Here is a 20,615-nt window from a genome sequence, read left to right as displayed (position 1 = left end):
TGCATACCTCCCAACTTTGTCGGCTCGCAAAGAGGGACACACGCGCGGCGAAGTCGCGCGCGCTCCCAAAAGGGCGTGGCCTAAGTAAAAGGGGGCGTGGCTTCGCGGGAGGACCCGCGATCGCGAGTCACGCCCCCGTTTTCGGCACTGAGGGGGCATGCCCAGCGCTTTGTGAGCCGCTGGCATGCCACCTCTCCCTCTGACTTCAGTGAATAGACGCTGTGCGCATGCGCACAGCGTCTATTCACCGCTGCTCTGCTAAGCAGGGCAGCGACAGACAGAGCCTCCCAATTGTCCTCCCCACCGCGGGACACTGCGGCCTGCAGGTGGGACAGCGGGACAGTCCCCAAAAAACGGGACTGTCCCGCGAAAATCGGGACAGTTGGGAGGTATGATATGGGGCATGCAAAAATTGAGATAAAACTCAGTTTTGCTCCTCTCCACGGAAATCTTTAATAAAAGGCGAAATATTTGTTAGTTCTGAAGAGAAACCAGAGCATGACCAAGATTCCACCTGTCGCCTGAGTGCCATGCCAGCAGTTCTCATTCAGCTGAAAGTGAGCACCCAATTTGAATGAAAGAAAGCAGATTTCTCACCAGGCTTCCCCTTGCTATAAACATGGTTTGTACTCTTTTCCATGTGCTCCCAGATCTTTCAAGCAATTAGTGTGGTCAAGAAAGTTCTGTTTGAAAAGAAACAAACATTTACTGTAATTTCTATGCAAATGAGCTTACATTAAAGCACACTCGTTCTATCTTTAAACAGATAAAATAAAACCCCAATAAGATGGGGCATGCAAAAATTGAGATAAAACTCAGTTTTGCTCCTCTCCACGGAAATCTTTAGTAAAAGGCGAAAGATTTGTTCGTTCTGAAGAGAAACCAGAGCATGACCAAGATTCCACCTGTCGCCTGAGTGCCATGCCAGCAGTCCTCATTCAGCTCAAAGTGAGCACCCAATTTGAAAGAAAGAAAGCAGATTTGTCACCAGGCTTCCCCTTGCTATAAACATGGTTTGTACTCTTTTCCATGTGCTCCCAGATCTTTCAAGCAATTAGTATGGTCAAGAAAGTTCTGCTTGAAAAGAAACAGACATTTATTGTCATTGTTATGCAAATAAACTTACATTAAAGCTAACAAGAAAGCACACTCGTTCTGTCTTTAAACTGATAAAAGAAACCCCAATAATATGGGGCATGCAAAAATTGAGATAAAACTCAGTTTTGCTCCTCTCCACGGATAATCTTTAATAAAAGGCGAAAGATTTGTTCGTTCTGAAGAGAAACCAGAGCATGACCAAGATTCCACCTGTCGCCTGAGTGCTGTGCCAGCAGTCCTCATTCAGATCAAAGTGAGCGCCCAATTTGAATGAAAGCAGATTTCTCACCTGGCTTCTCCTTGCTATAAGCATGGTTTGTACTGTATTCCATGTGCTCCCAGATCTTTCAAGCAAGTAGCATGGTCAAGAAAGTTCTGTTTGAAAAGAAACAAACATTTACTGTCATTGTTATGCAAATAAACTTACATTAAAGCTAACAGGAGGGGAGGGGGGGGGGGGGTGTGCAGCGGGAGCCTAATAGCTGTGGGGGCGCTTGTCACAAAAAGAGGCAGCAGCAGGTACTGATGCGGGAGCCGGTCGCGGGATTGGGGGGGTAGCGCGGATAACAATTTGCACTGGATTGTAGGGAGAGGCGGCGCCCGATGCGGCAGCAGTGCGGACCAGGCCAGCGGGTGACTCTCCTTCATGTGCCCTGTGCCCAAATGCAGGGGTGATGGGGGGGGGGACGCGGCGCGGGAGACCATCGCGTGGGGGAGCGGCGGGTAGTCAGTGATGCGGAGCGGACCAGGCCAGCGGGTGACTCTCCTTCATGTGCCCTGTGCCCAAATGCAGGGGTGATGGGGGGGGACGCGGGAGACCATCCCGTGGGGGAGCGGCGGGTAGTCAGTGATAGGCTGATACTGTGGGACCCGGGACCCCGGACTCAGGAGCACAGGCGGCAGCAGGCTGCACATAGCCCACATAACATAGTGGAATGTGTTATGATCGCAGAGGTGGGGGGGCGGCGGCACGGCAGGGTTGCAGAAGTAGGCACACAGTCAGTCAACTCACTTTTGAAGGCAGAGTCAGACAGACGTGTTGGGCGCACACGAGCAGCTCCTCTGTTTCTGCTGAGGCACATGATAAAAAAGTGTTCTCTTTCACTTTCGTTCACTAAGCAGTGCCGCCCTCCAGTGGTCGCCGCCCATAGGCAGCTGCCTAAAGCTGCCTAGTGGTAGCGCCGGCCCTGGCTGAATGAGAACTGCTGGCATGGCACTCAGGCGACAGGTGGAATCTTGGTCATGCTCTGGTTTCTCTTCAGAACTAACAAATATTTCGCCTTTTATTAAAGATTTCCGTGGAGAGGAGCAAAACTGAGTTTTATCTCAATTTTTGCATGCCCCATATCATACCTCCCAACTGTCCCGATTTTCGCGGGACAGTCCCGTTTTTTGGGGACTGTCCCGCTGTCCCACCTGCGGGCCGCAGTGTCCCGCGGTGGGGAGGACAGTTGGGAGGCTCTGTCTGTCGCTGCCCTGCTTAGCAGAGCAGCGGTGAATAGACGCTGTGCGCATGCGCACAGCGTCTATTCACTGAAGTCAGAGGGAGAGGTGGCATGCCAGCGGCTCACAGAGCGCTGGGCATGCCCCCTCAGTGCCGAAAACGGGGGCGTGACTCGCGATCGCGGGTCCTCCCGCGAAGCCACACCCCCTTTTACTTAGGCCACGCCCTTTTTGGGAGCGCGCGCGACTTCGCCGCGCGTGTGTCCCTCTATGCGAGCCGACAAAGTTGGGAGGTATGCCCATATTATTGGGGTTTCTTTTATCAGTTTAAAGACAGAACGAGTGTGCTTTCTTGTTAGCTTTAATGTAAGTTTATTTGCATAACAATGACAGTAAATGTTTGTTTCTTTTCAAACAGAACTTTCTTGACCATGCTACTTGCTTGAAAGATCTGGGAGCACATGGAAAACAGTACAAACCATGCAGTATCACAAGAGCCTTTATTTGATCTTTCATGAAGATAGAGCAGAATTAAGGACACGTCAACAATTTCTGCCGAAGGTGGTTCATCTTTCCACATGGTGCCTTTGGCCACTGACACCTTCGTTAAGTCAAAGTCTCTGGCTGTGGTCAGAACTTTGAAAATTTATGTCACCAGAACGGTTCAGATTAGGAAAACAGAGGCTCTGTTTGTCCTGTATGCTCCCAACAGGATTGGGTGTCCTGCTTCCATGTAGACCATTATGCGCTGGATCTGTGGTAAGATTCAGCATGCTCAATCCACGGCAGGATTGCCGTTACTGAATTAGGTGAAGACCCATTCTACTAGAAAGGTGGGTTCATCCTGGGCAGCTGGTCGGGGAGTCTCGGCATTGCAACTTTGCCGAGCAGCTATTTAGTAAACACTTTTGCTAAGTTTTACAAGTTTGATACCTTGGCTGATGATAACCTCAAGTTGGGTCATTCGGTGCTGCAGAGTCGTACGCACTCTCCCACCCGTTCAAGAGCTTTGGTATAACCCCATGGTTCTTAATGTGACCCCAGCATCCTCTAGGTCGTATGAGAAAATAGGATTTTAATACCTACCGGTAAATCCTTTTCTCTTAGTCCGTAGAGGATGCTGGGCACCCGTCCCAGTCCATACTGTGTCTGCAGTTATTACTTGTGGTTATACACATGTTGTGTTATGGTTCTGGTCAGCTTTTTGCTGCAATTGTTCATGCCGTTGGCTTGTGTTCTGTTGAATGCCACGTTCTGCGGCATGCTTAAGGTGTGAGCTGGTAAGATGCTCACCTTAGTTTAACAATAAATCCTTTCCTCGAAATGTCCGTCTCCCTGGGCACAGTTCCTATAACTGGAGTCTGGAGGAGGGGCATAGAGGGAGGAGCCAGTTCACACCCTTTGAAAGTATTAAAGTGCCCATGTCTCTTGCGGATCCCGTCTATACCCCATGGTTCTTAATGTGACCCCAGCATCCTCTACGGACTAAGAGAAAAGGATGCCCTTGCGCACTATCCTGTCCTGACTTCTCCTCCCGTCTGCTTACTTTGTGCCTTCCAACGCACAATGCGAACTACAGGTGGTGCTGCAGGGCCCACACCCTTTTACTTGCCTTACAGAACAGCTCTGGAGCTGTTACAGTGCCCAGCTGCTGCAAGAAATCAGCTTGAATGCTTCAGGGGATGGGGCATGGCCAACATGAGCCCCACACCAAAGGAGGGTGGGGGTGTTTAATGCGAACTAGGGGTCATCCAAGCACCGCAAAAGGCCGCCATGCCCTGCATGCCCCTTTTCTCTTTTCATATGCAGATGAGGGTTCCAGCCAACTTTGGCCCACTGCTTGGATGACATCACCGTATGCAAATCCGTCTTCTGGTCGACTCTCGTATAATTCAGATCTCTTTGTCTCAGGTCTCTCTCCAGCCTAGTTTGCTGTCTGTTTCCACTTCTCTTTTCTTGAGCCGCTCCCTTCTATGCCCTTGCGCACTATCCTGACTTCTCCCGTCTGCTTACTTTGTGCCTTCCAACGCACAATGCGAACTACAGGTAGTGCTGCAGGGCCCACACCCTTTTATTTGCCTTACAGAGCAGCTCTGGAGCTGTTACAGTGCCCAGCTGCTGCAAGAAATCAGCTTGAATGCTTCAGGGGCTGGGGCATAGCCAACATGAGCCCCACACCGAAGGAGGGTGGAGGTGTTTAATGCGAACTAGGGGTCATCCAAGCGCCGCAAAAGGCCGCCATGCCCTGCATAACCCTTTTCTCTTTTCATATGCAGATGAGGGTTCCAGCCAAGTTTGGCCCACTGCTTGGATGACATCACCGTATGCAAATTCGTCTCCTGCAGACCTTCCCCCAGGAATGCTTGTACTAGTTATTGCATATGGTTTGATATTTGATGGTGCTTCAGTATTAGGCAGCCTTCCGCCCTCCCATGTTCATCTGAAAAGATGTGGTCTCCCTGCAGTTGTTGTCCCCAGACGAGAGTTCCCTTGTGCCTCCTCAGTTGAATCTCCTTAACTTGACGGGGGAGGGGCTTGCCCGAGCAGCCACCCTCCCCAGCCCTATCCCAACTCATACTTATTTTGCATATGAGATCTCTATATCATGAAGATTGTTCTCACAGGGTGAGGTTCATCCATTATATTTTAAAATAGGAAGGTTCAAATTACATATTTGAATTGCATCTATGTGCTGGATTCAAATGTCCCCCCCCCCTTCCTTTCTCAATTGTGCCCGTCAGCAGCTACTCTAAGGTTGCTGCCAATGGGTGTGACACATTAATTTCTTCTGTGGGGTACACTGGACTCCACAAGGATTCACATTGGGGTGTAGAGTAGGATCTTGATCTGAGGCACCAACCGGCTCAAAGCTTTTGACTGTTCCCAAGATGCTCAGCGCATTCTCCTCTATAACCCCGCTTCCATGAACAGGGAGCTCAGTTTGTAGTTGGTGCCTTCAGTAGCAGGCCACTTAACAGGGGCCTGCCTCAGGCAGCCTATTCTTAGCTATTAATTTTGACAAGAAAATAAGAACTTTTTTTATGAGAATCTACAAGGGCTGCAGCAGGCTAGGTCTAATAGACATCTTTACTGCAGCTTCATCACTCCCAGCGGCGCTGTATACTCCCGTGCCCTGGTTGCTGGATCACTGCAGCGGAGGCTCCGGTTTCTTCCTAAGGTCAGTCACACACACACCGCCCTTCCGGATCACGAGGCCGCTGATGAGGGGGAGCGTGGCCGTAGGGGGTGGACCGTGTGCGCACTGGCGTGGACACTGATTACTGGGCAGCCGCTCCACAAGCCATCAGGTACAGTTAAGGAGCACAGGTCTGGGGGTTTTTCTCCCATATTAAACCAATTTTGTACTGCCCGCAGCGCATTGTGATAGGTAATAGGGCCTGATTCAGGTTGGGTTGCAATCACAATAAGCGATCCAACTGCAAAAATTGCTAAGAGCATACGCATGTGCCTGCATTTTCTGCGGCACCCCGCAGAGAATGCGATCGCCTCTGCCTGTCAATCGGGGCAGGGGGGGAGAGGGGGGTCAGCAACACTCCATTTCCAAGTCAGGGATGGAGCGGTGCGGGGGCAAGGCTTCAAAATGGGGTCTGCAACGGAGGAGACACAGGGGGCGTGGTCACAGCGGCTGTATGACATCACATTCAGCCGCTGTGATCACAAAAATGGTGGCGGCTTCCTGCGCGCACATACAGTCTGCACCAGCAGAAGGCTACACCATTTTTTATGATCACGCTGAACTGCAGTGCGACTGCAATTACAGCATGGTCAAGAAGGGAGGCGTCATGCTGGGTGGCCATGTCCTGTCACTGTGCAGGAGCCAGCACCGCTCACACACTAGTCCCCGGGTGCAGCCCCCAACCCCCGGGACACCCGGAGCAACAAAATGTAGATTCAGGCCACCAGGCCACGCCCCTACCTATGAAACCATGCCTCCTTTTTACCATTGCGCTGCTTATCTGCGTGCACTGCATTACAATCTCCTTCGCCACCTCTCTAGGTGTCACCAGTGATAGTGACACCTCTGCCATGCTTGTAGCAGCTGGTCCTAAGATCTACGCCTCAAGCCCTGAGTGTTTACCCTTGTGACTTGTTGATCATCATAGCGAAGCAGATGCTTACAGAAAACTGCAGGGGCTTAGATTGAAAATAAAAAAATTGATGGGTATAAGGTAGAGAGGAGCGGGTTCGGTTCTCCGAGAACCGAATTCCCCACGAACTCCACGTGGTTTACACTGGTCCGAGGCAGGCTCGGTTGTTCCCGCCTGACTCGGAAAACCTGAACAAGGGAAAATGTCATCATCCCGCTGTCGGATTCTCGCGAGATTCGGATTTCATATAAAGAGCTGCGTGTTGCCGCCATTTTTACTCGTGCATTGAAGAGAGAGTGGAGAGGACGTGGCTATGTTCTCTCAGTGGAAATCTCAATATCAGTGCTCAGTATCAGTGGTTACTTATTGCTGCTCAGTAATACTAGTAGTGTGTCTCTCCTGCTCAGTGTCAGTTCTCAGTAGTATCCTCATCAGTGCTCAGTATCACTGCTCATTGTCTTGTGCTGCATTGTGGTGCTCAGCATACTACAGTACATTACTAATAGTCCAGTGCTGCATCTTGCTGCTCAGTGTCAGTTCTAGTATCCTCATCAGTGCTCACTATCACTGCTCATTACATTGTGGTGTTCTGTATACTACAGTAACATAGTAATATAGTAACATATAGTAATATAGTTTTTGAGGTTGAAAAGAGGCAAATTGCCCATCGTGTTCAACCTGTTTTAAGTTGTGATGATTCTACATACTTGCTGAATAATGTTTTATGACTAGTTAACTACTACAACTCATGTTACCCCCGGATTAACCATGTTGATATTTTAAGTATTATAACCTTGGATAGCTTTTTCATTCAGAAATGTATCCATTCCTTTTTTAAATCCAATTACAGAGTCCACCATTACCACCTTCCCTGGCAGGGAATTCCACATCCTGATTGCCCTAACAGTGAAGATCATAGTATCTCACCTGGCAGGTAAGTAGGAGTTGGGCTAGAGCTGTGGAGGATTGCTGCTTGGGCACCCCCTGTCAAGTGAAGGAGATCCAACTGAGGCAGCACAAGGGAACTCTCGAAAGAAGAACAAGGCTAGAGGAAGATCTGAGACAAAGAAATCTGACTTTTACCAGAGCTGACCAGAGGAAAGCACAAACACAGTCCCCCACTACCACAAATAATGCAGTCGAGTTTCCCACATTTGGGGAAATCACAGGGGTCAGCATACCCAGAATGCAATGAATGAACCTCACCATGGGAGAACAATCTTCATGACCATGGTATCTCCTATGCAAAATAAGTATGATTTGGGATAGGGCTGGCGAGGGCCGCTGCTCAGGCACATCTCTGTCATGTAAAGGAGATTCAACTGAGGCAGCACAAGGGAACTCTCATCTGGGGACAACAACTGCAGGGAGAACACATATTTTCAGATGAACATGGGAGGGCAGAAGGCTGCCTAAAACTGAAGCACCCCCAAACAACAAACCAAATGCAACTACTAGTGCAAGCATTCCTGGGGGAAGGCCTGCAGCAGATGGATTTGCATATGGTGATGTCATCCAAGCAGTGGGTCAAAGTTGGCTTCAACCCTCGTCTGCATATGAAAAGAAAAAAGGGGTGTGCAGGGCATGGCGGTCTTTTGCGGCGCTTGGATGACCCCTAGTTCGCATTAAACACCTCCACCCTCCTTCGGTGTGGAGCTCATGTTGGCTATGCCCCAGCCCCTGAAGCATTCAAGCTGATTTCTTGCAGCAGCTGGGCACTGTAACAGCTCCAGAGCTGCTCTGTAAAGCAAGTAAAAGGGTGTGGGCCCTGCAGCACTACCTGTAGTTTGCATTGTGCGTTGGAAGGCACAAAGTAAGCAGACGGGAGAAGTCAGGATAGTGCACAAGGGTATAGAAGGAGGGGCTCAAGAAAAAAGAAGTGGAAACAGACAGCAAACTAGGCTGGAGAGAGACCTGAGACAAAGAGATCTGAATTATATGAGAGCCGACCAGGGGAAACACAAATTATGCAGTCAAGTTTCCCACATTTGGGGAAATCGCAGGGGCAGCACACCCAGAGTGCAATGGGTGAGCCTTGCCCTGGGAGAAGCATCTTCATGATCATAGTATCTCACCTGGCAGGTAAGTAGGAGTTGGGCTAGAGCTGGGGAGGGTCGCTGCTCGGGCACCCCCCTGTCAAGTGAAGGAGATCCAACTGAGGCAGCACAAGGGAACTCTCGAAAGAAGAACAAGGCTAGAGGAAGATCTGAGACAAAGAAATCTGACTTTTACCCGAGCTGACCAGAGGAAAGCACAAACACAGTCCCCCACTACCACAAATAATGCAGTTGAGTTTCCCACATTTGGGGAAATCACAGGGGTCAGCATACCCAGAATGCAATGAATGAACCTAACCCTGGGAGAACAATCTTCATGACCATGGTATCTCCTATGCAAAATAAGTATGATTTGGGATAGGTCTGGGGAGGGCCGCTGCTCAGGCACATCTCTGTCAAGTAAAGGAGATTCAACTGAGGCAGCACAAGGGAACTCTCATCTGGGGACAACAACTGCAGGGAGAACACATATTTTCAGATGAACATGGGAGGGCAGAAGGCTGCCTAATACTGAAGCACCCCCAAACAACAAACCAAATGCAACAACTAGTGCAAGCATTCCTGGGGGAAGGCCTGCAGCAGATGGATTTGAATATGGTGATGTCATCCAAGCAGTGGGTCAAAGTTGGCTTCAACCCTCGTCTGCATATGAAAAGAATAAAGGGGTGTGCAGGGCATGGCGGCCTTTTGCGGCGCTTGGATGACCCCTAGTTCGCATTAAACACCTCCACCCTCCTTCGGTGTGGGGCTCATGTTGGCTATGCCCCAGCCCCTGAAGCATTCAAGCTGATTTCTTGCAGCAGCTGGGCACTGTAACAGCTCCAGAGCTGCTCTGTAAAGCAAGTAAAAGGGTGTGGGCCCTGCAGCACTACCTGTAGTTTGCATTGTGCGTTGGAAGGCACAAAGTAAGCAGACGGGAGAAGTCAGGATAGTGCACAAGGGTATAGAAGGGAGGGGCTCAAGAAAAAAGAAGTGGAAACAGACAGCAAACTAGGCTGGAGAGAGACCTGAGACAAAGAGATCTGAATTATATGAGAGCCGACCAGGGGAAACACAAATTATGCAGTCAAGTTTCCCACATTTGGGGAAATCGCAGGGGCAGCACACCCAGAGTGCAATGGGTGAGCCTTGCCCTGGGAGAAGCATCTTCATGATCATAGTATCTCACCTGGCAGGTAAGTAGGAGTTGGGCTAGAGCTGGGGAGGGTCGCTGCTCGGGCACCCCCCTGTCAAGTGAAGGAGATCCAACTGAGGCAGCACAAGGGAACTCTCGAAAGAAGAACAAGGCTAGAGGAAGATCTGAGACAAAGAAATCTGACTTTTACCAGAGCTGACCAGAGGAAAGCACAAACACAGTCCCCCACTACCACAAATAATGCAGTTTAGTTTCCCACATTTGGGGAAATCACAGGGGTCAGCATACCCAGAATGCAATGGATGAACCTAACCCTGGGAGAACAATCTTCATGACCATGGTATCTCCTATGCAAAATAAGTATGATTTGGGATAGGGCTGGGGAGGGCCGCTGCTCAGGCACATCTCTGTCAAGTAAAAGAGATTCAACTGAGGCAGCACAAGGGAACTCTCATCTGGGGACAACAACTGCAGGGAGAACACATATTTTCAGATGAACATGGGAGGGCAGAAGGCTGCCTAAAACTGACGCACCCCCAAACAACAAACCAAATGCAACTACTAGTGCAAGCATTCCTGGGGGAAGGCCTGCAGCAGATGGATTTGCATATGGTGATGTCATCCAAGCAGTGGGTCAAAGTTGGCTTCAACCCTCGTCTGCATATGAAAAGAAAAAAGGGGTGTGCAGGGCATGGCGGCCTTTTGCGGCGCTTGGATGACCCCTAGTTCGCATTAAACACCTCCACCCTCCTTCGGTGTGGGGCTCATGTTGGCTATGCCCCAGCCCCTGGAGCATTCAAGCTGATTTCTTGCAGCAGCTGGGCACTGTAACAGCTCCAGAGCTGCTCTGTAAAGCAAGTAAAAGGGTGTGGGCCCTGCAGCACTACCTGTAGTTTGCATTGTGCGTTGGAAGGCACAAAGTAAGCAGACGGGAGAAGTCAGGATAGTGCACAAGGGTATAGAAGGGAGGGGCTCAAGAAAAAGTAGTGGAAACAGACAGCAAACTAGGCTGGAGAGCGACCTGAGACAAAGAGATCTGAATTATATGAGAGCCGACCAGGGGAAACACAAATTATGCAGTCAAGTTTCCCACATTTGGGGAAATCGCAGGGGCAGCACACCCAGAGTGCAATGGGTGAGCCTTGCCCTGGGAGAAGCATCTTCATGATCATAGTATCTCACCTGGCAGGTAAGTAGGAGTTGGGCTAGAGCTGGGGAGGGTCGCTGCTCGGGCACCCCCCTGTCAAGTGAAGGAGATCCAACTGAGGCAGCACAAGGGAACTCTCGAAAGAAGAACAAGGCTAGAGGAAGATCTGAGACAAAGAAATCTGACTTTTACCAGAGCTGACCAGAGGAAAGCACAAACACAGTCCCCCACTACCACAAATAATGCAGTTGAGTTTCCCACATTTGGGGAAATCACAGGGGTCAGCATACCCAGAATGCAATGAATGAACCTAACCCTGGGAGAACAATCTTCATGACCATGGTATCTCCTATGCAAAATAAGTATGATTTGGGATAGGGCTGGGGAGGGCCGCTGCTCAGGCACATCTCTGTCAAGTAAAGGAGATTCAACTGAGGCAGCACAAGGGAACTCTCATCTGGGGACAACAACTGCAGGGAGAACACATATTTTCAGATGAACATGAGAGGGCAGAAGGCTGCCTAATACTGAAGCACCCCCAAACAACAAACCAAATGCAACAACTAGTGCAAGCATTCCTGGGGGAAGGCCTGCCGCAGATGGATTTGCATATGGTGATGTCATCCAAGCAGTGGGTCAAAGTTGGTTCAAACACCTTTGCAAAGTTCTATAAGTTTGATACCCTGGCTGAGGAGGACCTCCTGTTTGCTCAATCGGTGCTGCAGAGTTATCCGCACTCTCCTGCCCGTTTGGGAGCTTTGGTATAATCCCCATGGTCCTTACGGAGTCCCCAGCATCCTCTAGGACGTAAGAGAAAATAAGATTTTAAACCTACCGGTAAATCTTTTTCTCGTAGTCCGTAGAGGATGCTGGGTGCCCGTCCCAAGTGCGGTCTACTTCTGCAAGACTTGTATATAGTTATTGCTTACATAAGGGTTATATGTTAGTTTTCATCGGTCTTGGACTGATGCTATGTTGTTTTCATACTGTTAACTGGGTAGTATATCACAAGTTATACGGTGTGATTGGTGTGGCTGGTATGAATCTTGACCTTGGATTAACAAAAATCCTTTCCTCGTACTGTCCGTCTCCTCTGGGCACAGTTTCTCTAACTGAGGTATGGAGGAGGGGCATAGAGGGAGGAGCCAGTGCACACCCAGATCTAAAGTCTTTCTTAAAGTGCCCATGTCTGCTGCGGAGCCCGTCTATCCCCCATGGTCCTTACGGAGTCCCCATCATCCTCTACGGACTACGAGAAAAAAAAATTACCGGTAGGTTTAAAATGTTATTTTTTTCTCTGCAACCCACTGCTAAATTGTGCTTCCTAGCTGTTTTTTATAAAATCACTTAATTAAATCTAACTCTGATTACGTCAGAGAAGGCCAGGTACCCTACACCATAAGAGGGGGTTTGAAATTTTGACTTGTCTACTTAAAGATCACCAAAATCTGATGACAAGGTCAATTACATCCCTGGGTGGGATTGAACCACCAACCTTTTGGTTAATAGCCCATGTAAGTGCAAGAAATCCTGAAGCACTCACTCATCATGGGAAAGTACCAATGTGTATCTTACAAAAATTCTCCAGATTATTGACTTTTTAAAGTTTTTCTAGGAAACGTTCTAGATGAATGATTATTAGCCTTTGTCAGTATTGACTTTTGCAAGGTGTCTCTGTGGCGCAATCGGTTAGCATGTTTGGCTATTAACCAAAAGGTTGGTGGTTCAATCCCACCCAGGGATGTAATTGACCTTGTAATCAGATTTTGGTGATCTTTAAGTAGACAAGTCAAAATTTCAAAAACCCCCCTTATGGTGTAGGGTACCTGGCCTTCTCTGATGTAATCAGAGTTAGATTTGATTAAGTGATTTTATAAAAAAACAGCTAGGAAGCACAATTTAGCAGTGGGTTGCAGAGAAAAAAAAATATGCTGGCAGAAAAGTCCAATTGAGTGATTAAACAGCTCTTCATTTTCTGATTTTATGTTTATGCTAACAAATTTGCTCTCTGAAAAGTGTCCACAAAGCCAAGTCTCTGATTAACACCTTTGTAGGAATGGTTTTTCACCTATTACTGAAATAAACTTGCTTCATTGGAAAGGCATCAAAGATGCATCCTCATTTCAATGTCTACTGAAATAATACAGGTTGACACCAGGAAACGTCACTGCATCCTTGCTGCTTCCTCATGGGGAAGTCTGTTTAATGTGAAAACAAGGTGATATCTAATCAGCACACAGGTAAGGAATTAAGAAAATCTTTCTTTATGGGTGAAGATGTTTCTCACAAATTGTTGTCCCAATGCATCATTGAAATTCAAGATGGAAGATGATTTTCATATATCACTTGTACATTTTGCATTGCTCTTCTGGTGACAATGTAGTTTGTTTTTGTCAATTACCATTTCAGTAATAGGGTAAAGAAAATTAAGTGGATTTTTTAAAGAAAACAATGCTGTCAATATACTATTAAAACAAATTAAAATGATAAAAGTTATTGTACTTTAAGTAAAAATAAAAGAGCCAAAATATCAATCCCAGTTTTTGATTACTTTAATTATAAAAAAAAAAATGCACATAGCAGAGGATAGTTTCGATCAATCAACCTCTGGGTTATGGGCCCAGCATGCTTCCATTGCACTACTCTGCTGCTCATGGAAGTGGAAGAGATCCTGAAGACTAAATTGATTAAAGGCCTAAAAGTACTGGACTATAAGGAAAGACTTACTAGGCTGAATATTTATACACTAGAAAAGAGGTGCCTAAGAGGAGATATTATTAATATCTTCAAATATGTAAAGATACATAACAAAGAGTTATCAGAGGAATTATTTATTAAAAGAACACGTGGTCACTCGCTGCGACTGGAGGAAAGTTCAGAACGCAATGGAGGAAAGGTTTCTTCACTGTTAGGGCAATCAGGATGTGGAATTCCCTGCCAGGGAAGGTGGTAATGGCGGACTCTGTAATTGGATTTAAAAAAGGAATGGATACATTTCTGAATGAAAAAGCTATCCAAGGTTATAATACTTAAAATATCAACATGGTTAATCCGGGGTTAACATGAGTTATAGTAGCTAACTAGTCATAAAACATTATTCAGCAAGTATGTAGAATCATCACAACTTAAAACAGGTTGAACACGATGGGCAATTTGCCTCTATTCAACCTCAAAAACTATGTTACTATATTACTATGTAATTGTAGTATACAGAACACCACAATGCAATGAGCAGTGATAGTGAGCACTGATGAGGATACTAGAACTGACACTGAGCAGCAAGATGCAGCACTGGACTATTAGTAATGTACTGTAGTATGCTGAGCACCACAATGCAGCACAAGACAATGAGCAGTGATACTGAGCACTGATGAGGATACTACTGAGAACTGACACTGAGCAGGAGAGACACACTACTAGTATTACTGAGCAGCAATAAGTAACCACTGATACTGAGCACTGATATTGAGATTTCCACTGAGAGAACATAGCCACGTCCTCTCCGCTCTCTCTTCAATGCACGAGTAAAAATGGCAGCAACGCGCAGCTCTTTATATGGAATCCGAATCTCGCGAGAATCCGACAGCGGGATGATGACATTTTCCCTTGTTCAGGTTTTCCGAGTCAGGCGGGAACAACCAAGCCAGCCTCGGACCAGTGTAAACCACGTGGAGTTCGTCGGGAATTCGGTTCTCGGAGAACCGAACCCGCTCCTCTATATATACTATATTACTATGTTACTGTAGTATACAGAACACCACAATGCAATGAGCAGTGATAGTGAGCACTGATGAGGATACTAGAACTGACACTGAGCAGCAAGATGCAGCACTGGACTATTAGTAATGTACTGTAGTATGCTGAGCACCACAATGCAGCACAAGACAATGAGCAGTGATACTGAGCACTGATGAGGATACTACTGAGAACTGACACTGAGCAGGAGAGACACACTACTAGTATTACTGAGCAGCAATAAGTAACCACTGATACTGAGCACTGATATTGAGATTTCCACTGAGAGAACATAGCCACGTCCTCTCCGCTCTCTCTTCAATGCACGAGTAAAAATGGCAGCAACGCGCAGCTCTTTATATGGAATCCGAATCTCGCGAGAATCCGACAGCGGGATGATGACATTTTCCCTTGTTCAGGTTTTCCGAGTCAGGCGGGAACAACCGAGCCAGCCTCGGACCAGTGTAAACCACGTGGAGTTCGTGGGGAATTCGGTTCTCGGAGAACCGAACCCGCTCCTCTCTACCTTATACCCATCAATTTTTTTATTTTCAATCTAAGCCCCTGCAGTTTTCTGTAAGCATCTGCTTCGCTATGATGATCAACAAGTCACAAGGGCAAACACTCAGGGTTTGAGGTGTAGATCTTAGGACCAGCTGCTACAAGCATGGCAGAGGTGTCACTATCACTGGTGACACCCAGAGAGGTGGCGAGGGAGATTGTAATGCAGTGCGCGCAGATAAGCAGCGCAATGGTAAAAAGGAGGCATGGTTTCATAGGTAGGGGCGTGGCCTGGTGGCCTGAATCTACATTTTGTTGCTCCGGGTGTCCCGGGGGTTGGGGGCTGCACCCGGGGACTAGTGTGTGAGCGGTGCTGGCTCCTGCACAGTGACAGGGCATGGCCACCCAGCATGACGCCTCCCTTCTTGACCATGCTGTAATTGCAGTCGCACTGCAGTTCAGCGTGATCATAAAAAATGGTGTAGGCTCCTGCTGGTGCAGACTGTATGTGCGCGCAGGAAGCCGCCACCATTTTTGTGATCACAGCGGCTGAATGTGATGTCATACAGCCGCTGTGACCACGCCCCCTGTGTCTCCTCCGTTGCAGACCCCATTTTGAAGCCTTGCCCCCGCACCGCTCCATCCCTGACTTGGAAATGGAGTGTTGCTGACCCACCTCTCCCCCCCTTCCCCGCCCCGATTGACAGGCAGAGGCGATCACATTCTCTGCGGGGTGCCGCAGAAAATGCAGGCACATGCGTATGCTCTTAGCAATTTTTGCAGTTGGATCGCTTATTGTGATTGCAATCCAACCTGAATCAGGCCCTATTACCTATCACAATGCGCTGCGGGCAGTACAAAATTGGGTTAATATAGGAGAAAAAACCCCAGACCTGTGCTCCTTAACTGTACCTGGTGGCTAGTGGAGCGGCTGCCCAGTAATCAGTGTCCACCGCAGTGCGCACACGGCCCACCCCCTACGGCCTCGCTCCCCTTCATCAGCGGCCTCGTGATCCGGAAGGGTGGTGTGTGTGTGACAGACCTTAGGATGAAACCGGAGCCTCCGCTGCAGTGACCCAGCAACCAGGGCACGGGAGTATACAGCGCCGCTGGGAGTGATGAAGCTGCAGTAAAGATGTCTATTAGACCTAGCCTGCTGCAGCCCTTGTAGATTCTCATAAAACAAGTTCTTCTTTTCTTGTCAAAATTAATAGCTAAGAATAGGCTGCCTGAGGCAGGCCCCTGTTAATTGGCCTGCTACTGAAGGCACCAACTACAAACTGAGCTCCCTGTTCATGGAAGCGGGGTTATAGAGGAGAATGCACTGAGCTTCTTGGGAACAGTCAAAAGCTTTGAGCCGGTTGGTGCCTCAGATCAAGATCCTACTCTACACCCCAATGTGAATCCTTGTGGAGTCCAGTGTACCCCACAGAAGAAATTAATGTGTCACACCCATTGGCAGCAACCTTAGAATAGCTGCTGACGGGCACAATTGAGAAAGGAAGGGGGGGGGGGGACATTTGAATCCAGCACATAGATGCAATTCAAATATGTAATTTGTACCTTCCTATTTTAAAATATAATGGATGAACCTCACCCTGTGAGAACAATCTTCATGATCAAGAGATCTAATATGTAAAATAAGTATGAGTTGGGATAGGGCTGGGGAGGGTGGCAGCTCGGGCAGCCCCTCCCCCGTCAAGTTAAGGAGATTCAACTGAGGAAGCACAAGGGAACTCTCGTCTGGGGACAACAACTGCAGGGAGACCACATCTTTTCAGATGAACATGGGAGGGCGGAAGGCTGCCTAATACTGAAGCACCATCAAATATCAAACCATATCCAACAACTAGTACAAGCATTCCTGGGGGAAGGTCTGCAGCAGACGGATTTGCATACGGTGATGTCATCCAAGCAGTGGGCCAAAGTTGGCTGGAACTCTCATCTGCATATAAAAAGAGAAAAGGGGCATGCAGGGCATGGCGGCCTTTTGCAGTGCTTGGATGACCCCTAGTTCGCATTAAACACCCCCACCCTCCTTTGGTGTGGGGCTCATGTTGGCCATGCCCCATCCCCTGAAGCATTCATGCTGATTTCTTGCAGCAGCTGGGCACTGTAACAGCTCCAGAGCTGCTCTGTAAGGCAAGTAAAAGGGTGTGGGCCCTGCAGCACCACCTGTAGTTCGCATTGTGCGTTGGAAGGCACAAAGTAAGCAGACGGGAGGAGAAGTCAGGATAGTACACAAGGGCATCCTTTTCTCTTAGTCCGTAGAGGATGCTGGGGTCACATTAAGAACCATGGGGTATAGACGGGATCCGCAAGAGACATGGGCACTTTAAGACTTTCAAAGGGTGTGAACTGGCTCCTCCCTCTATGCCCCTCCTCCAGACTCCAGTTATAGGAACTGTGCCCAGGGAGACGGACATTTCGAGGAAAGGATTTATTGTTAAACTAAGGTGAGCATCTTACCAGCTCACACCTTAAGCATGCCGCAGAACGTGGCATTCAACAGAACACAAGCCAACGGCATGAACAATTGCAGCAAAAAGCTGACCAGAACCGTAACACAACATGTGTATAACCACAAGTAATAACTGCAGACACAGTATGGACTGGGACGGGTGCCCAGCATCCTCTACGTACTAAGAGAAAAGGATTTACCGGTAGGTATTAAAATCCTATTTTCTCATACGACCTAGAGGATGCTGGGGTCACATTAAGAACCATGGGGTTATACCAAAGCTCTTGAACGGGTGGGAGAGTGCGTACGACTCTGCAGCACCGAATGACCCAACTTGAGGTTATCATCAGCCAAGGTATCAAACTTGTAAAACTTAGCAAAAGTGTTTACTAAATAGCTGCTCGGCAAAGTTGCAATGCCGAGACTCCCCGACCAGCTGCCCAGGATGAACCCACCTTTCTAGTAGAATGGGTCTTCACCTAATTCAGTAACGGCAATCCTGCCGTGGAATGAGCATGCTGAATCTTACCACAGATCCAGCGCATAATGGTCTGCATGGAAGCAGGACACCCAATCATGTTGGGAGCATACAGGACAAACAGAGCCTCTGTTTTCCTAATCTGAACCGTTCTGGTGACATAAATTTTCAAAGTTCTGACCACAGCCAGAGACTTTGACTCAACGAAGGTGTCAGTGGCCAAAGGCACCATGTGGAAAGATGAACCACCTTCGGCAGAAATTGTTGACGTGTCCTCAATTCTGCTCTATCTTCTTGTGATACTGCATGGTTTGTACTGTTTTCCATGTGCTCCCAGATCTTTCAAGCAAGTAGCATGGTCAAGAAAGTTCTGTTTGAAAAGAAACAAACATTTACTGTCATTGTTATGCAAATAAACTTACATTAAAGCTAACAAGAAAGCACACTCGTTCTGTCTTTAAACTGATAAAAGAAACCCCAATAATATGGGGCATGCAAAAATTGAGATAAAACTCAGTTTTGCTCCTCTCCACGGAAATCTTTAATAAAAGGCGAAATATTTGTTAGTTCTGAAGAGAAACCAGAGCATGACCAAGATTCCACCTGTCGCCTGAGTGCCATGCCAGCAGTTCTCATTCAGCTCAAAGTGAGCACCCAATTTGAATGAAAGAAAGCAGATTTCTCACCAGGCTTCCCCTTGCTATAAACATGGTTTGTACTCTTTTCCATGTGCTCCCAGATCTTTCAAGCAATTAGTATAGTCAAGAAAGTTCTGTTTGAAAAGAAACAAACATTTACTGTCATTTCTACGCAAATGAGCTTACATTAAAGCACACTCGTTCTATCTTTAAACTGATAAAAGAAACCCCAATAAGACGGGGCATGCAAAAATTTAGATAAAACTCAGTTTTGCTCCTCTCCACGGAAATCTTTAGTAAAAGGCGAAAGATTTGTTCGTTCTGAAGAGAAACCAGAGCATGACCAAGATTCCACCTGTCGCCTGAGTGCCATGCCAGCAGTCCTCATTCAGCTCAAAGTGAGCACCCAATTTGAAAGAAAGAAAGCAGATTTCTCACCAGGCTTCCCCTTGCTATAAGCATGGTTTGTACTCTTTTTCATGTGCTCCCAGATCTTTCAAGCAATTAGTATGGTCAAGAAAGTTCTGCTTGAAAAGAAACAGACATTTATTGTCATTGTTATGCAAATAAACTTACATTAAAGCTAACAAGAAAGCACACTCGTTCTGTCTTTAATCCGATAAAAGAAACCCCAATAATATGGGGCATGCAAAAATTGAGATAAAACTCAGTTTTGCTCCTCTCCACGGAAATCTTTAGTAAAAGGCGAAAGATTTGTTCGTTCTGAAGAGAAACCAGAGCATGACCAAGATTCCACCTGTCGCCTGAGTGCCGTGCCAGCAGTCCTCATTCAGATCAAAGTGAGCGCCCAATTTGAAAGAAAGCAGATTTCTCACCTGTCTTCTCCTTGCTATAAGCATGGTTTGTACTGTATTCCATGTGCTCCCAGATCTTTCAAGCAAGTAGCATGGTCAAGAAAGTTCTGTTTGAAAAGAAACAAACATTTACTGTCATTTCTATGCAAATGAGCTTACATTAAAGCACACTCATTCTATCTTTAAACCGATAAAAGAAACCCCAAAAAGATGGGGCATGCAAAAATTGAGATAAAACTCGGTTTTGCTCCTCTCCACGGAAATCTTTAGTAAAAGGCGAAAGATTTGTTCGTTCTGAAGAGAAACCAGAGCATGACCAAGATTTTTATCTGAAAATATGTGTTCTCCCTGCAGTTGTTGTCCCCAGATGAGAGTTCCCTTGTGCTGCCTCAGTTGAATCTCCTTTACTTGACAGGGGGATGCTCGAGCAGCGACCCTCCCCAGCTCTAGCCCAACTCCTACTTACCTGCCAGGTGAGATACTATGATCATGAAGGTGCTTCTCCCAGGGCAAGGCTCACCCATAGCACTCTGGGTGTGCTGCTTCTGCGATTTCCCCAAATGTGGGAAACTTGACTGCATAATTTGTGTTTCCCCTGGTCGGCTCTCGTATAATTCAGATCTCTTTGTCTCAGGTCTCTCTCCAGCCTAGTTTGCTGTCTGTTTCCACTTCTCTTTTCTTGAGCCGCTCCCTTCTATGCCCTTGCGCACTATCCTGACTTCTCCCGTCTGCTTACTTCGTGCCTTCCAATGCACAATGCAAACTACAGGTAGTGCTGCAGGGCCCACACCCTTTTACTTGCCTTACAGAGCAGCTCTGGAGCAGTTACAGTGCCCAGCTGCTGCAAGAAATCAGCTTGAATGCTTCAGGGGCTGGGGCATAGCCAACATGAGCCCCACACCGAAGGAGGGTGGAGGTGTGTAATGCGAACTAGGGGTCATCCAAGCGCCGCAAAAGGCCGCCATGCCCTGCACGCCCCTTTTCTCTTTTCATATGCA

The 20,615-nt window shown here is 47.7% G+C and overlaps 14 non-coding genes and 3 pseudogenes across 14 annotated transcripts; 3 read left to right on the top strand and 14 right to left on the bottom strand.

The window, feature by feature from the left end:
* Window positions 1-387: 387 nt before the first annotated feature.
* LOC134998749 (U5 spliceosomal RNA) lies at window positions 388-500 on the bottom strand. The gene has a single exon (XR_010200918.1). It is a non-coding gene; the product is annotated as a U5 spliceosomal RNA (small nuclear RNA).
* Window positions 501-775: 275 nt separating this feature from the next.
* Window positions 776-891, bottom strand: LOC134998633 (U5 spliceosomal RNA). The gene has a single exon (XR_010200804.1). It is a non-coding gene; the product is annotated as a U5 spliceosomal RNA (small nuclear RNA).
* Window positions 892-1,177: 286 nt separating this feature from the next.
* LOC134998738 (U5 spliceosomal RNA) lies at window positions 1,178-1,294 on the bottom strand. The gene has a single exon (XR_010200909.1). It is a non-coding gene; the product is annotated as a U5 spliceosomal RNA (small nuclear RNA).
* A 1,046-nt stretch (window positions 1,295-2,340) lies between these two features.
* LOC134998748 (U5 spliceosomal RNA) lies at window positions 2,341-2,453 on the top strand. Its single transcript, XR_010200917.1, has one exon. It is a non-coding gene; the product is annotated as a U5 spliceosomal RNA (small nuclear RNA).
* Window positions 2,454-7,743: 5,290 nt separating this feature from the next.
* Window positions 7,744-7,907, bottom strand: LOC134998911 (U1 spliceosomal RNA). The gene has a single exon (XR_010201074.1). It is a non-coding gene; the product is annotated as a U1 spliceosomal RNA (small nuclear RNA).
* A 691-nt stretch (window positions 7,908-8,598) lies between these two features.
* On the bottom strand, window positions 8,599-8,740 carry LOC134999227 (U1 spliceosomal RNA; annotated as a pseudogene).
* Window positions 8,741-8,892: 152 nt separating this feature from the next.
* Window positions 8,893-9,056, bottom strand: LOC134998765 (U1 spliceosomal RNA). The gene has a single exon (XR_010200935.1). It is a non-coding gene; the product is annotated as a U1 spliceosomal RNA (small nuclear RNA).
* Window positions 9,057-9,748: 692 nt separating this feature from the next.
* On the bottom strand, window positions 9,749-9,890 carry LOC134999225 (U1 spliceosomal RNA; annotated as a pseudogene).
* Window positions 9,891-10,042: 152 nt separating this feature from the next.
* LOC134998907 (U1 spliceosomal RNA) lies at window positions 10,043-10,206 on the bottom strand. The gene has a single exon (XR_010201071.1). It is a non-coding gene; the product is annotated as a U1 spliceosomal RNA (small nuclear RNA).
* A 691-nt stretch (window positions 10,207-10,897) lies between these two features.
* LOC134999224 (U1 spliceosomal RNA) lies at window positions 10,898-11,039 on the bottom strand (annotated as a pseudogene).
* Window positions 11,040-11,191: 152 nt separating this feature from the next.
* On the bottom strand, window positions 11,192-11,355 carry LOC134998764 (U1 spliceosomal RNA). Its single transcript, XR_010200934.1, has one exon. It is a non-coding gene; the product is annotated as a U1 spliceosomal RNA (small nuclear RNA).
* Window positions 11,356-12,659: 1,304 nt separating this feature from the next.
* TRNAN-AUU (transfer RNA asparagine (anticodon AUU)) lies at window positions 12,660-12,733 on the top strand. The gene has a single exon. It is a non-coding gene; the product is annotated as a tRNA-Asn (tRNA).
* Window positions 12,734-18,637: 5,904 nt separating this feature from the next.
* On the bottom strand, window positions 18,638-18,753 carry LOC134998720 (U5 spliceosomal RNA). The gene has a single exon (XR_010200891.1). It is a non-coding gene; the product is annotated as a U5 spliceosomal RNA (small nuclear RNA).
* A 274-nt stretch (window positions 18,754-19,027) lies between these two features.
* LOC134998683 (U5 spliceosomal RNA) lies at window positions 19,028-19,143 on the bottom strand. The gene has a single exon (XR_010200853.1). It is a non-coding gene; the product is annotated as a U5 spliceosomal RNA (small nuclear RNA).
* A 286-nt stretch (window positions 19,144-19,429) lies between these two features.
* Window positions 19,430-19,545, bottom strand: LOC134998641 (U5 spliceosomal RNA). Its single transcript, XR_010200812.1, has one exon. It is a non-coding gene; the product is annotated as a U5 spliceosomal RNA (small nuclear RNA).
* A 270-nt stretch (window positions 19,546-19,815) lies between these two features.
* On the bottom strand, window positions 19,816-19,931 carry LOC134998656 (U5 spliceosomal RNA). Its single transcript, XR_010200826.1, has one exon. It is a non-coding gene; the product is annotated as a U5 spliceosomal RNA (small nuclear RNA).
* Window positions 19,932-20,075: 144 nt separating this feature from the next.
* Window positions 20,076-20,238, top strand: LOC134998516 (U1 spliceosomal RNA). The gene has a single exon (XR_010200742.1). It is a non-coding gene; the product is annotated as a U1 spliceosomal RNA (small nuclear RNA).
* Window positions 20,239-20,615: the final 377 nt, after the last annotated feature.

Source organism: Pseudophryne corroboree, unplaced genomic scaffold (assembly GCF_028390025.1).
Source record: "Pseudophryne corroboree isolate aPseCor3 unplaced genomic scaffold, aPseCor3.hap2 scaffold_149, whole genome shotgun sequence".
Lineage (NCBI taxonomy): Eukaryota > Metazoa > Chordata > Amphibia > Anura > Myobatrachidae > Pseudophryne > Pseudophryne corroboree.
This window is presented reverse-complemented; position numbering and strand designations above follow the sequence as displayed.